The sequence below is a fragment of the Magnolia sinica genome, chromosome 12, assembly GCF_029962835.1.
Source record: "Magnolia sinica isolate HGM2019 chromosome 12, MsV1, whole genome shotgun sequence".
NCBI lineage: Eukaryota > Viridiplantae > Streptophyta > Magnoliopsida > Magnoliales > Magnoliaceae > Magnolia > Magnolia sinica.
Window position 1 is genome coordinate 69,226,313 of NC_080584.1, and position 14,946 is coordinate 69,241,258.

The following is a 14,946-nucleotide window of genomic DNA, read 5'->3' on the forward strand; positions in this document are numbered from 1 at the left end:
GGCCTTTAAGATAGAAATTTCTAATTCGGTTAGTTCTTTCTCTCCACTTTTTATTTTTCATATCTCTTTTTAATTTACTTTTTAGTGTAGGACTTTCTTCTTTTAGAAACTAGTTTACTTCTATCTTCCTTTTTAAGGATTTTCTAATTCTAGACATTCTCTTTTGAACTGACTTGTTTGTTTTCTTTTGCAGGTCCTTAACTTAGGGGCTTCAATTTGGTAATTTCTTTCCAATTCTCTCTCTCCTTCTTTTTAGATTTTCTTTTCCTTTCTTAGGATTAGGTTTTGAATTTGATTTAGGGCTGCGAGTGTTTTCATGCCCAAGTGGGCCCGTGACAACACTCGACGTCTCTTGACTGAAGGAGGATTGGTTGAGGGGTTGACTATCCATCGCAGGACTAGACACCACTCGAATTCTCCTAAGTTAATTGAAGTTATGGATGAAGACTAACCTCCTCTACTTCCACCCAGGGTGGAGGATACCCAAGATGAGAATGAGGTGCATCAGGCACCCCCGCCTCGTACTTTACGAGATTATCTACAACCGGCGGGAGTGAGTACGCCCTCATACATGATTTTTCCTGAAAACACAGAACAAATGGACATCAAGCTAGGAGTTATCCAACTCCTTCCCAAATTCCATGGACTTGAATCAGAAAGTCCATATTTACATTTGAAAGAGTTCGATGAGATTATAGCTACATTATGTTTTCCTAATGGATCTGAGGATACAATTAGGCTGAAACTCTTTCCTTTTTCCTTAAAATAGAAAGCTAAGACGTGGTTACATTCACTGCATCCTAGATCCATTGGCACATGGAACGACATGCAGAGGGAATTCATAAAAAAATTCTTCCCACATCATAAAACAATTACCCTCAGAAAAGCAATCATGAACTTTGCCCAAAAGGAAGAGGAAACATTCTTCCAATGTTGGGAAATGTTCAAAGATTTGGTCAGTTCATGCCCACAACACGGATTTGAAATGTGGCGCATTACAAATTTTTTCTATGATGGACTGACATCTTCCATGCGCCAAATGGTCGAGACAATATGTAATGGAGAGTTCATTAATAAAGATGTTGACGAGGTATGGGATTACCTCGATAGTCTTGCTGAAAAAACACAATCATGGGACTATTACCCAAAGTCAAACACCACGTCTAGGCCAACTCAATTAAAGGAGAAAGGTGGATTATATCTCCTGAAAGAAGAGGATGATCTCAAGTGTAAAGTCACTACGCTCATAAGGAAAGTTGAGGCCATGGAAGGAAAGAAGGATAAGGTTAATGAAATTGTTTGTGGCATCTGTGATTGCAACATTTATACAACTGAAAATTGTCCTACAATACTCGCCTTTCGAGGAGTGTTGAATGAACAAGCTAATGCCGTAAACAACTATCAAAGACCTTTTACTGGACCTAACTCCAATACGTACAATCCTGGTTGGAAAAATCATCTAAACTTTAGTTGGAGGAATGGACAAACGGCTACCCCTCAAGGTTTCTTCAATCAAAATCCAAATCAAGTGAAACCTCAAGAGGACAACAACTTGTTCACTCCCCAAGTATATACCTTTCATTTCTTGAAAACCAGATCAAGTTCAGTTTAAATTCAATAATTCTTGATGCAGGCATAAGATCTCCCTGATCTCTACAAGTGGATCCTCTGAATCCCTAGTTTCCTTCCTCTGAATTCCTTAAGTTTTCGATAATTATTCCATAAGTATTCATTAAATTCTATTTGATTTAGATTACGTCTTAGTCCAATTCTAGTTCTACTTAGTTTCAGATAAACGCACAGGTATCAGTCCTTTGGGATTCGACCTCGGTCTTACCGAGTTTATTACTACATCACAACCCTATACTTGGGGAGTGAACAAGTTTTTGGCGCCATTGCTAATGCCATAATCAAAATAAGGAAAAAGAAATACTCACAGCCATTGCAAACCCATTGTAATTTCAGTCACAACAGGCCATTAAAAACTATAAATATTCCCATAATAAAATTAAACCACAGATCTCTTCAATCTAAACAAAAGGTACATGCATCAAGTTCTCCCATCACGCTACAAGCTTCACCTCTTAGCCCTAGCTAAGAGGTTTAGCCACACACAGGCATGATGCGGCTGGATCTCTTAAACAAAGCAAAACAAAATAAAAGAAAAAGAAATAAACAAAAAAATACCAAACTCCAGCTACTCTTTCTCTTGTGCACTCGTCCAAGCCAAACCGATCCCTCTGTTCTTCCACCCCCGTCAATCGTCCAAACCTCCTCCTTTATAGAAGTATTTAGGTGCAATCCTCCCGCTGCTGGAGTCGGTACCACAGGCTTCTGTTTTACGCAGTTTAGACGCTCCAAACACCTTGCGTTTGATTATTTTCGGGATGGTTGTACAGGCTTGGCTTCGAAATTTCCTCATGGCTGGGGTCTCAGCTAGCGTGGGCTCCACATGAATGGTTCAGATCATTCATCCAATCAAGGATGATGGGCCACATCTGTCTGGAATTTTCAGATTTCTCCGGACTGCGTAAACAGATTGCGTAACATACTTGCGCTGTTCGGATGGTGGTGCCCACATCGCTTTTACTTTGATAAATCCACTCCGTCTATTGAATGCTTGCTGTAAAAATAACTGGAAATGGATGGTTTTGGCTGTCTCTTGGTGCGGCCCGTCTGATCTACCTCGCCGTCGTTCGTCCGATGTTTAAACAATCCAAACTGATCTTAAACTGTCTTTTGAAAAATTTCCACCTAAGTGATGGTTACAGGCCCCTTTGGAGTCCACTGGACGGTCCAGATCGGACCGATCACTTCAGAGGGTGGCCCACAACAATCCACCGCAGACTCTGTTGCGAAACAGAGCCTGCACATTTTAGCGCTGTGATGGTCGGCGGACCATCTCTTGATGCCAGGTGTAGAATCCACTCCGATCATTCGATCCACGTCGAAAAACCACTAAGATTTGGCTGGCTTCATGTTGGATTCGGTGTGGCCCATGCGATCTTTGCTCCCACCATCCATTCCTGCGTTTTCATGCAATCTGCGTGTGTTTGCGTGCATGGGACTAAAAAGACAGCTAGGCGACAGTTTTGACCACCCTGCGGAGCATATGGACAGCTCTGATTTTCGAAATATGCGATGGATGGGGCCCACTAGCAAAGAACGGACGGACGGCGTCTGTCCGCTATCTTGATGCAGGAGAAGGGTCGGGTCAGCCTGGTTTTGACCGGGCTGCCCGACCGGTGCACATCCAGTGCATGTGTGCTATGCACATGCGCCATGTATCTAGGTCTTGGCTCGATGCCTATGAGAAATTCACAGCATCTATCTTGTTCCCCATTTCATTTGAACCGTGGGGATCGAAGTTGAAGAGTATCTGGACAGCGGGTGGGCCCCAAATCAGGGTTTTATGGACTGATCTATCAGTTTCCCCACTTCCATGAGGAACCAATGGCTAAAATTTTACGTGTACGGTTAGTTTTTGGTCCTCGAGACATGTATAAAGTTTTGAGCCGAATAGATGATGGAAACCCCGTGATCTTGCATTCTGGCTGACTTTCAGGTCGCTTGAGCTTCAGTTTCTCAATTTTCGCGAATCCCTGGCGTGTAATTTCATCGATCTTAGTCCCCTGGAGTCCGTCCCTTGCCTTTAGTGTCATCAGAGCATTAAATCCATGCTTTAAGCTCCCTTTTCAGTCCACACTCGTAAATACACTCTGCATCACAAACATGATTAAAGCGGGCCATTAAATGGTATTATGTTCATAAATCCAAGCAATAACTGGGGTCTAATATGTAATATTTGACCCTCAACAGTGATGTATATTTGAGGCCCACCTATTGTGTATTTGAAGCCCATGGGTTGTGGCCCATTGTGATGTATTCGTGGCCTATGGGCAAGGCCCATTGTGACATGTATTAGGCCCATAGGTTGTAGTCCGTGTGATGTATCTGAGGCCCATGTGCAGGCCCACCTGATGCGTATTTATGGCCCATTTAGTGAGGCCCATTGTGATGTATTTATGGGCTGTATACCTGGTCCAATACGATATTTGAGCGGTCCACCTAATATATATGAGGCTCAATATAGTGTATACCTGACCCATGTGTTGGGGCCCGATGTGATGTATTTACGGCCCATGTGTCGAGGTCCGATGTAATGCATATGTGGCCCTTATGTGAGGTCATGGGCCCATTATACGTTTGGCTTTAAGTGGGCCACTCTTGAGAGCAATGTTGGTTAAATGGCCACATTATTGGGCAATGATGGTTTAATGTCCACATTGTGACCTTCCCTTAGGCCGTGTTAGGCCACTCGCATTAATGCCGATTGTCGATTCCGATTGATATGACCGATTTGCCGATTTTGATTACCGATCGATTGCAATTGTCGTGACCAATTGCCGATTCCAATTGACGTGACTAATTTGCTGATTCTGATTATCGATTGATTCTGATTGTCGTGACCGATTGCCGATTCCAATTGATGTGACCGATTTGCCGATTCTGATTACCGTCGATTGCAATTGTCGTGACTGATTGCCGATTCCGATTGACGTGACCGATTTGTCGATTCTGATTATCGATTGATTTCGATTGTCGTGACCGATTGCCGATTCTGATTGTTGTGACCGATTTGCCGATTCTGATTACCGATCGATTGTAATTGTCATAACCGATTGCCGATTCCAATTGACGTGACTGATTTGCCGATTCTGATTATCGATTGATTCCGATGGTCGTGACCGATTGCCGATTCCGATTCCGATTGTTGTGACCGATTTGCCAATTCTAATTACCGACTGATTGTAATTGTCATGACCGATTGCCGATTCCAATTGACGTGACCGATTTACCGATTCTGATTATCGATTGATTTCGATTGTCGTGACCGATTGCCGATTCTGATCGACGTGACCAATTTACCATTCTGATTATCGATTGATTCTAATTATTGGGGTTGAGTATTGAGGCCAATTTTGATTGTCGAGGCCGATTGTCGAAGCCTATGTGATGAGGCCCATTGTAATGCATTTGAGGGTCAGGCGATGGAGCCCATTGTGATATATGTTAGGCCCGTGTGAAAGGCCCGTTGTGATGTGTATTAAGCTTTTGAGTGAGGCCCATGGTGTTGTATATCAAGCCCTTTGTGAGGCCATGAGTCCACTATATGTGGGGCTCTATGTGGGTCACTCCTTGGGGGTAATGCTGGTTAAATGTCCACATTATCTAGGCCGATTGTCGATGCTGGTTGTCGGTGCCAGTTATTGATACAGATTATGAGTATGTGACAGCATAGCATCACGATACATACCCATACGCATCATCTGCATGTTTGTTATGAGATGTGGTTGACCATTGCATATAACATTGGGCATGTTGTTATAAGACTCCCTGATAGGCGGAGATTATCTCACATGAGTACATGGTATGCGCAGGATTGATGCATGACTGGGTTATATGACTCATGCATCTTGTATTGTGTGTTATGATTATTGTACGCCCTAGTGACATCAGGAGCATAGCCTCCACAGGTATTTCGTGGATGGCCAGATGGGACACCGAAAATCTGTTCTACATGGGGTGCTATAGATATCCTTGGGTGAAAGTCCCTAAACCCTCTTGGTTCCTGAGGTTGCTCCAACGTCTAGACCGAGTGGATGCATGAGCGCATGAGGGCCGTATACCGTTAGGCCGCGTCTCCCACTGTGTCGTGGTCGGTTGTAAGGGAGTACGACCTTACTTGCCCGAGAGGAGGGGGCAATGCTAGGCTGAGTCTGACCAGCTCGTGGAATGGGTCCGCTATCGATGAGCCGGGCCCGATATTGGCAGGCAGATAGTGAGGTCTCTTCCACTCATCTTGTTGCACGTGATGGGGCGCAAACCTGGTTTAGAGTATAATAGACCCCAGTGATTTTCCAGAGAGGAACCGTACTGATATGTGAACTTATTGAGCAGGCGTTGCATACTCATTCATTCATTCATTTACTATCCACTCGGGCTGGTGGTGCGCAACTATTGGTTATGTATACCTTCGCATGACTAGGATTTCAGTTGGGCGCGCGACTAACCTGAGATCAGGAGTTTACCACATTGAGTCTGACTATCCAAATTTAGGTATGGGACTAGTTTGGATAGAAGTCCCTTGTGATGGACCCCATGATCTGCGATATTACGTATTATCATCCCCACTTCACACTCCAGCATGGTCATTCCATTCATACCACATATCGCATTACATCCGCCGCATATGGCATTTCGGGTTACTATGTTTATGCATTTATATGACCTAAATACAACTGACGGTATTCGTGGACTCATCAGGATTTGTATATTGCATTGCATCAGCGGCATCTGATATTTGGCTTGTTGTCTCCGCATTGTATAGTTGATCTGCATTGCTTCATCAGTATATGATATTGTTTTTATTATATTTTTGTGTAAAATAGCCTGGATAAGACTGATGTATTTATGGGCCTATTAGTATGTTTTCGTATTACTCTGATTTCGTATGATTTATGATCTTACTAGTGTTTCTGATATTGTATGATTACGGGTTTCTTTTCAGTATTTCCACTTACCCTGATTACTCTGATATTACTTATTTGGCACTTACCTTATGCACACACTCTCACCACCCACTAAGCTTTTTATAAGCTTATGCACGATAGATGCGTGCAGGTGATGTTAGGTTGCAGCAGCACTGAGCCTGGAGCGTGCAGCGGTCGTCTGGAGCTTTGATTTATTTTCTATATGTATTTCCCTTTGAACATTGTATTCAAATGTTTATATTAGTGGATATGTGATGATGATGTTGCCTTTGTGATTTGGGTATACTTGTGGTTATGCTTAATACGAGTTAAAGGTACATTGGAAAATCCTCCTTGTAGAATCCCAGGATCGGAATATGGCGCATGGATGTTGGGTACCGAGAATGGGGTACTACGGAGGCTGTTGGCACCAGATTCGGCGATCGAAAATTTTGTGAGCCCGGTTTCCGAGTTTGGGGGGTGACAGAAGTTGGTATCAGAGCATAACTTCGGAATACCTGAAGACGACATTACATATCTGCTGATAGCTACCCTGCACTCTATGATTGTTGAGAACCTAGAATGGTTAGATCCCCGAGTGCGAATAGCTTAGAGATTTTCTGATATAGCTTCCTACCGTTGAGATTGTGAGGCTGCATAATATTCCAGTTTCAATCATTTTCGATTCAGGATCCAAGGTTCAGTGGGATCATTATAGTGCTGATGAGGCGTCTTGGGAGAAAGAGGTTGAGATTTGTGTGCGTTGGCCTATCTTTTAGGTGTTTGATTATATTAGTATGTTGTGTTCAGATTAATCTATAGCGATAGGATATCCCTCCCTTGATGAGCTCTATATTGGTTGTGTTGTAGTTTAAATTTCGAGGACGAAATTTTTATTAGGTGGGGAGAACTGTAAGACTTATATCATTGTCTGTAATATTCCATAGATTCTCGCAATCCTCCTTGTCGAATTTGGATGACCCGCGACCTATAATCTGCGTTTACACACGATCCTGAGTTATGTCCCGTATATTAAAGTCGGCTCAACTCGAGACTTGTACCAGTGCGATCACGCCATCGCCGTGGTTCCGATGCCGTATCTTGCGCACCGAGGCGATACCCGGGCCAGGAGATGTGGGCCCACGTTCAGTTCGAGGAAAACGCCGCGCGTTGCAAATCCCAAGAGAATCCATCACATCAAATGTCAAGTACACTCCCATCACTCACCATCACTCACCCATCCCCAAGTACAACCACCTTTCCCTTAAAGTCAACTCTTTCTTACACAAAGTACTCTCTCTTACACAAATTCATATCACTCATTTACACCCATCACACCTACCTCTCTCTCTCATCTCTCTCTCATTCTCCAAACAACCCCAAGAGCTCCAACGTCCATGGCTTTCATGGAGGAGCTTGGTGTGGCCCACTCTCTACCACCCAATCCCATTCTCCAAAATCAATCTCCACTATTCAAATGCACCCTTTGGAGCTCTAGAATGCATTGATGGAAGAAGAGGTCCAAGCAGATCAAAGGTGGGTATTCATCATCTCGTTGTTTTGATTTAAGGCCCCCATAAGGTGGGACCCATCTTGATATATGCATTGTATTGAGGGGCCCATAGTGGTGAGGCCACTCCATCTGTTTTCCCTCTCTCTTTTTTTTTGTTGTTGTTGTTTGGTGATGATGTTGATGAGGTGTGTGGCCCATCATGTTGAGTTTGATCCACACCGTCCAAATACGGGACCCACCATTGCTGCCCATCCATTTGGACAGGCCTGGATGAAGGAAAAATACAAATATCAAGTTGATCCAAAGCTTTGGTGGGCTACCGCGTGGACCCACTTTGATGTGCGGGTGCTGGATGCCCATGACGTGTGCCCCACATCCACACGTCCATCCATTTTGTCCAGGCCACAGGCTCATCTGATCCTGACCGACCAGGTTCAGGCATCCAGTAGCAATGCTGCTGGACTGTATGAAATGGGAATATAAATATCAGCTTGATCCCAAAACGGGTGGGCCATTGGCGTGGCACTACGTTGATGTATGTGTACCTTCACACCGTCCATCTGCTGGACGTGTGGGGTCCAACTTGAGGTATGTATATCCAGCATCCATCAGGGAGGGTGGGATCCACCTGATTTATATGTTTTATCTTCACCACCCAGAGGTTTTCTGGACGGATGGATTCCACCGTAATGCAAGTGTTTTATTTATGCCACCCACTCTGCTCGTGTGCTGCATCCATGCAGCGTGGGACCCACTTGATGGTTTGTAACCCATCCCAGTCGTGCGTCCATTTTCTGGAAGGTGGGCCCATTGCAGAGACATCAGTAACGCTCTGTGGGCACCGTGATATATGGATTGTATTCATGCTGCCTAGCAGCGTGGCCCCACACGTGTGGACCCCACGCTGATGTATGTGTTCTAGACCCATCCCGTCCATGCAGGGGACGTGGGGCCCACCTTGTTGCTACCACGTGTGACCTGCCCTAGCGCATGTATTTTATACCCCAGCCGTCCATCCGTTCAGGACGCTGGACGCTGGTTGGTCTTCTTCAAATAAAATATATATATATTATATATTAAATATCATGATATGCAATGCTATTTGGTGAATCTGATTGGCTGGTGTACATTACCCAGCAGCAAAGCTGCTTTATTGACGTCAGCAAGTACGACAGGCCCCACCATGTGGATTGTTTTATATTCAAACCATTCATCCCTGGACGGGATTTGGGTGGCCACTTTGATGAAGTGTTGTATGTCCACAATCCACATGTGGGACGTGTGGACCCCACCTCGACTTACGGTCTTATATGCGAGTTGCTAGATCCAGTACTCCTGTGGGCCGCACCATAGCAACAGCATCTCTGCTGTTGCACTTCAAATTCCAGGCCCACGTGTTATATGGGCCTTCCACGCATCTGACCCATCCAGTGGGCGGGACCCACTGTAATGTACGTGTGCAACATCCATACCATCCATTTGTAGAGATCATTTTATGGCATGACTCGAGCTAAGGGGCCAGGTCCAGCAGCTGGACAGTGTCCAACTGTAGGCCCAATGATAGGCATTCTTTTAATTCTCCCAGGCCCACTGTGATGTGTATAGGGGCCCAGATTTTAGGCAGGCCCAAAACGCTGCTGGACTGGCGTCCATCAGGGCCTGCCATACTTTATATGTTTATCCACTTCATACATCCCTCTCAGGGCCCACATAGACGGGTCCGCACCCCGAGGGACCGTCCTCATATCGTACCCACCTCATATGAATGTTTAATCTAGGCCGTCCGGTCAAACCATAGGGCCCATTGAGATATATATGTGTTTTATCGGTACCATCTGTCCAGACGGGTTAGACGTGGGCCCGCCATGTCGTATGTATTTTATCTAGGCTGTCCATCCCTGGACGTAGATCCCACATGATGTAGGTGTTTTATCCAAGCCATCCAGCCTCTGGATGTGGGGTCATGATGTATGAGTTGTAAACCCACACCGTCTAGCGTTTCTAGATGGTGGAGCCTTCCATGATGTACGTGTTTACTTCTAGGTCGTCCATCTGTTGGGTGCACCTGCAACGTGCAGGGCATGCCTGATGTATTAGACTCCCTTGAATGCGACCCAATATAATGTTTGTGCGACCCATTTGATGAGGCCCCATGTGATGTATATTTGAGGCCCACCTATTGTGTATTTGAAGCCCATGGGTTGTGGCCCATTGTGATGTATTCGTGGCCTATGGACAAGGCCCATTATGACATGTATTAGGCCCATAGGTTGTGGCCCGTGTGATGTATCTGAGGCCCATGTGCAGGGCCCACCTGTTGTGTATTTATGGCCCATTTAGTGAGGCCCATTGTGATGTATTTATGGGCCGTATACCTGGTCCAATACGATATTTGAGCGGTCCACCTGATATATATAAGGTCCAATATAGTGTATACTTGACCCATGTGTTGGGGCCCGATGTGATGTATTTACGGCCCATGTGTCGAGGTCGATGTAATGTATATGTGGCCCTTATGTAAGGCCATGGGCCCATTATACATTTGGCTCTATGTGGGCCACTCTTAAGAGCAATGTTGGTTAAATGGCCACATTATTGGGCAATGATGGTTTAATGTCCACATTGCGACCTTCCCTTAGGCCGTGTTAGGCCACTCGCATTAATGTCGATTATCGATTTCGATTGATGTGACCGATTTGTCGATTTTGATTACCGATCGATTGCAATTATCGTGACCGATTGCCGATTCCAATTGACGTGACTAATTTGCTGATTCTGATTATCGATTAATTCCGATTGTCGTGACTGATTGCCGATTCCGATTGTTGTGACCGATTTGCCGATTCTGATTACCGATCGATTGCAATTGTCGTGACCGATTGTCGATTTCGATTGACGTGACCGATTTGTCAATTCTGATTATCGATTGATTCCGATTGTCATGACCGATTACCGATTCTGATTGTTGTGACCGATTTGCCGATTCTAATTACCGATCGATTGCAATTGTCGTGACCGATTGCCGATTCCAATTGCCGTGACTGATTTGCCGATTCTGATTATCGATTGATTCCGATTGTCGTGACCGATTGCTGATTTCGATTGTTGTGACCGATTTGCCGATTCTGATTACCGATCGATTGCAATTATCATGACCGATTGTCGATTCCAATTGACATGACCGATTTGCCGATTCTGATTATCGATTGATTTCGATTGTCGTGACCGATTGTCGATTCCGAACGACGAGACCGATTTACCATTCTGATTATCGATTGATTCTGATTATCGGGGTTGAGTATTGAGGCCGATTTCGTTTGTCGAGGCCGATTTTGATTGTCGAGGCCGATTGTCGAAGCCTATGTGATGAGGCCCATTGTAATGCATTTGAGGGTCAGGCGATGGAGCCTATTGTGATGTATGTTAGGCCCGTGTGAAAGGCCCATTGTGATGTGTATTAAGCTCTTGAGTAAGGCCCATGGTGTTGTATATCAGGCCCTTTATGAGGCCATGAGTCCACTAAATGTGGGGCTCTATGTGGGCCACTCCTTGGGGGTAATGCTAGTTAAATGTCCACATTGTCGAGGCCGATTGTCGATGCTGGTTGTCGGTGCCAGTTATTGATACAGATTATGAGTATGTGACAGCATAGCATCACGATACATACCCATACGCATCATCTGCATGTTTGTTATGAGATGTGGTTGACCATTGCTTATAACATTAGGCATGTTGTTATAAGACTCCCTGATAGGCGGAGATTGTCTCACATGAGTACATGGTATGCGCAGGATTGATGCATGACTGGGTTGTATGACTCATGCATCTTGCATTATGTGTTGTGATTACTGTACGCCCTAGTGACATCAGGAGCGTAGCCTCCACAGGTATTTCGTGGATGGCCAGATGGGACACCGAAAATCTGTTCTACATGGGGTGCTATAGATATCCTTGGGTGAAAGTCCCTAAACCCTCTTGGTTCCAGAGGTTGCTCCAACGTCTAGACCGAGTGGATACATGAGCATATGAGGGCCGTATACCGTTAGGCTGTGTCTCCCACTGTATCATGGTCGATTGGAAGGGGGTACGGCCTTACCTGCCCGAGAGGAGGGGGCAATGCTAGGCTGAGTCTGACCAGCTCGTGGAATGGGTCCGCTATCGATGAGCCGGGCCCGATATTGGCAGGCAGATAGTGAGGTCTCTTCCACTCATCTTATTACACGCGATGGGGCGGCAACCTGGTTTGGAGTATAATAGACCCCGGTGATTTTTCAGAGAGGAATCGTACTGATATGTGGACTTATTGAGCAGGCGTTGCATACTCATTCATTCATTCATTCACTATCCACTCAAGGCTGGTGGTGCGCAACTATTTGTTACGTGTACCTTCGCATGACTAGGATTTCGGTTGGGCGCGCGACTAACCTGAGATCAGGAGTTTACCACATTGAGTCTGACTATCCAAATTTAGGTATGGGACTAGTTTGGATAGAAGTCCCTTGTGATGGACCCCGTGACCTGCGATATTACGTACTATCATCCCGACTTCACACTCCAGCATGGCCATTCCATTCACACCACATATCGCATTACATCCGCCGCATATGGCATTTCAGGTTACTATGTTTATGCATTTATATGACCTAAATACAACTGACGGTATTCGTGGACTCATCAGGATTTGTATATTGCATTGCATCAGCGGCATCTGATATTTGGCTTATTGTCTCCGCATTGCATAGTTGATCTACATTGCTTCATCAGTATATGATTTTGTTTTTATTATATTTTTGCGTAGAATAGCCTGGATAAGACTGATGTATTTATGGGCCTATTAGTTTGTTTTCGTATTACTCTGATTTCGTATGATTTATGATCTTACTAGTGTTTCTGATATTGTATGATTACGGGTTTCTTTTCAGTATTTCCGCTTACCCTGATTACTCTGATATTGCTTACTTGGCACTTACCTTATGCACACACTCTCACTACCCACTAAGCTTTCTATAAGCTTATGCACGATAGATGCATGCAGGTGATGTTAGGTTGCAGCAGCACTGAGCCTGGAGCGTGCAGCGGTTGTCTGGAGCTTTGATTTATTTTCTATATGTATTTCCCTTTGAACATTGTATTCAAATGTTTATATTAGTGGATATGTGATGATGATGTTGCCTTTGTGATTTGGGTATACTTGTGGTTATGCTTAATACGAGTTAAAGGTACATTGGAAAATCCTCCTTGTAGAATCCCAGGATCGGAATCTGGCGCATGGACGTTGGGTGCCGAGAATGGGGTACTACGGAGGCTGTCGGCACTAGATTCCGCGATCGGGAATTTTGTGAGCCCGGTTTCCGAGTTTGGGGCGTGACAGGTTCTAACTCCTATGCCAAGTTGCAAGCTGTGTTCGAGGGCTTACTCCTTGTCTTGTCTAAGGGGTTCCAGCATATCATCCTCGAATCCGACTCCCTGCAAGTGGTGAAGATGCTGAACAGGATCAGCCAAATGAGCTGGAAGTGGAATTATTGGCTAGGGCGGATTATGCTTTTGAAGAGCAAGGGTCGCATTGAATTCGTTCACATTTTTAGGGAAGGAAATGCCCCTGCTGATGCTTTGGCACGCCAGGGCAGCGAGAATTAATCCTCTTCCTCGTATGACAGGTTCTCTGATATCCCGTCCAGCATTTGCGGTCTCCTCTTCCTCGACAAGGTGGGTCTGGGTTCGATTAGAGTAAGGTAGTTCAACTTTGGGTGTTCCTCTTAGCGTGTTGTTTTGGCGCTTCCTGGTTTGTTTTTCCTTTCTTTTCTCATATGATAGGTCTCCCTTGGTCCTTTTTTCCAGAGGAGCCCCGAAATGAAAATTGGTTGTAAAGCTTACAAGTTTAATGAAAATTCAGTGGCAGGAGCCCACTTTTTGAAAAAAAAAAAGGTGACATCTGGACCAAGGTGGGTGGGACCCCTGACTGGGGCTCACAGTGATGTATGTGCCTTAAATCCACACCGTCCAACCGTTTTGAAAGCTCATTTTAGGGCATCATCCCAAAAATGAAGTACATCCAAATCTTATGAGGGCCATGTCACAGGAAATGGTAGTGATTGAATCCCCACCATTAAAAACTTCATGGGGGTTACTGGAATATGTTTATTTCCATCCAACCTGATGATAAGATCACAGAGTTCTGGATAAAAATATCACACAAATATCAGCTTGATCCAAAACTCTTTCTAGCCCAGGAGAAGTTATTAATGGTTGAATACCACTATTTCATGTATTATGTTTCACCTGAGATTTGGATCCACTTCATTTTTGGGGTCATGCCCTAAAATGAGCCTTCAAAGTAGTTAGACAATGTGGATTTAAGGCACATACATCACTGTGAGGCCCACAGTCAGGGATCCCACCAACATAGGTGGATTGGGATCTCACCTAAAACCTCATGTGGCAGGCTACTTAATGGACAGATTAGCTTGATTTTTTGGATTTTTTATTTTCACTATATAATGAACATGCTAAAAAGGTTAGTAGACCCACTTTCACAGCCATACTCACCACAATACTCCAACCCATGACCGTAATATTGAAACTCTTGCAAATCTACCACTAAGCCATGAGTACAGACCAACAGGCATGCACTATGAAAGTACCGTGTGTCTACAACTAGTTAACTATGAATAGTGGTAAAATTGTCAATTTATCAAAGATTATGGAGTTAAACCCATGGAATGAGAGAATCTACTACAAATCTGTAAACTTAAAGGTTACACTCTCTCTCTCTACCAAGAGTGTCTCTACCAACTTAACTATTGATTTTTTTAATAAAAAAAAAATTAACTACTTATTTTAGTTCTAAGTGCACTAAAATTTAGGGTCGTTACAATACCGTTTTGGAGAAAATTGAATAAA

General features: G+C 44.4%; 1 non-coding gene across 1 annotated transcript; it reads right to left on the reverse strand.

Annotated features, from left to right (window-relative positions):
* Positions 1-874: 874 nt before the first annotated feature.
* Positions 875-981, reverse strand: LOC131222075 (small nucleolar RNA R71). Its single transcript, XR_009159783.1, has one exon. It is a non-coding gene; the product is annotated as a small nucleolar RNA R71 (small nucleolar RNA).
* Positions 982-14,946: the final 13,965 nt, after the last annotated feature.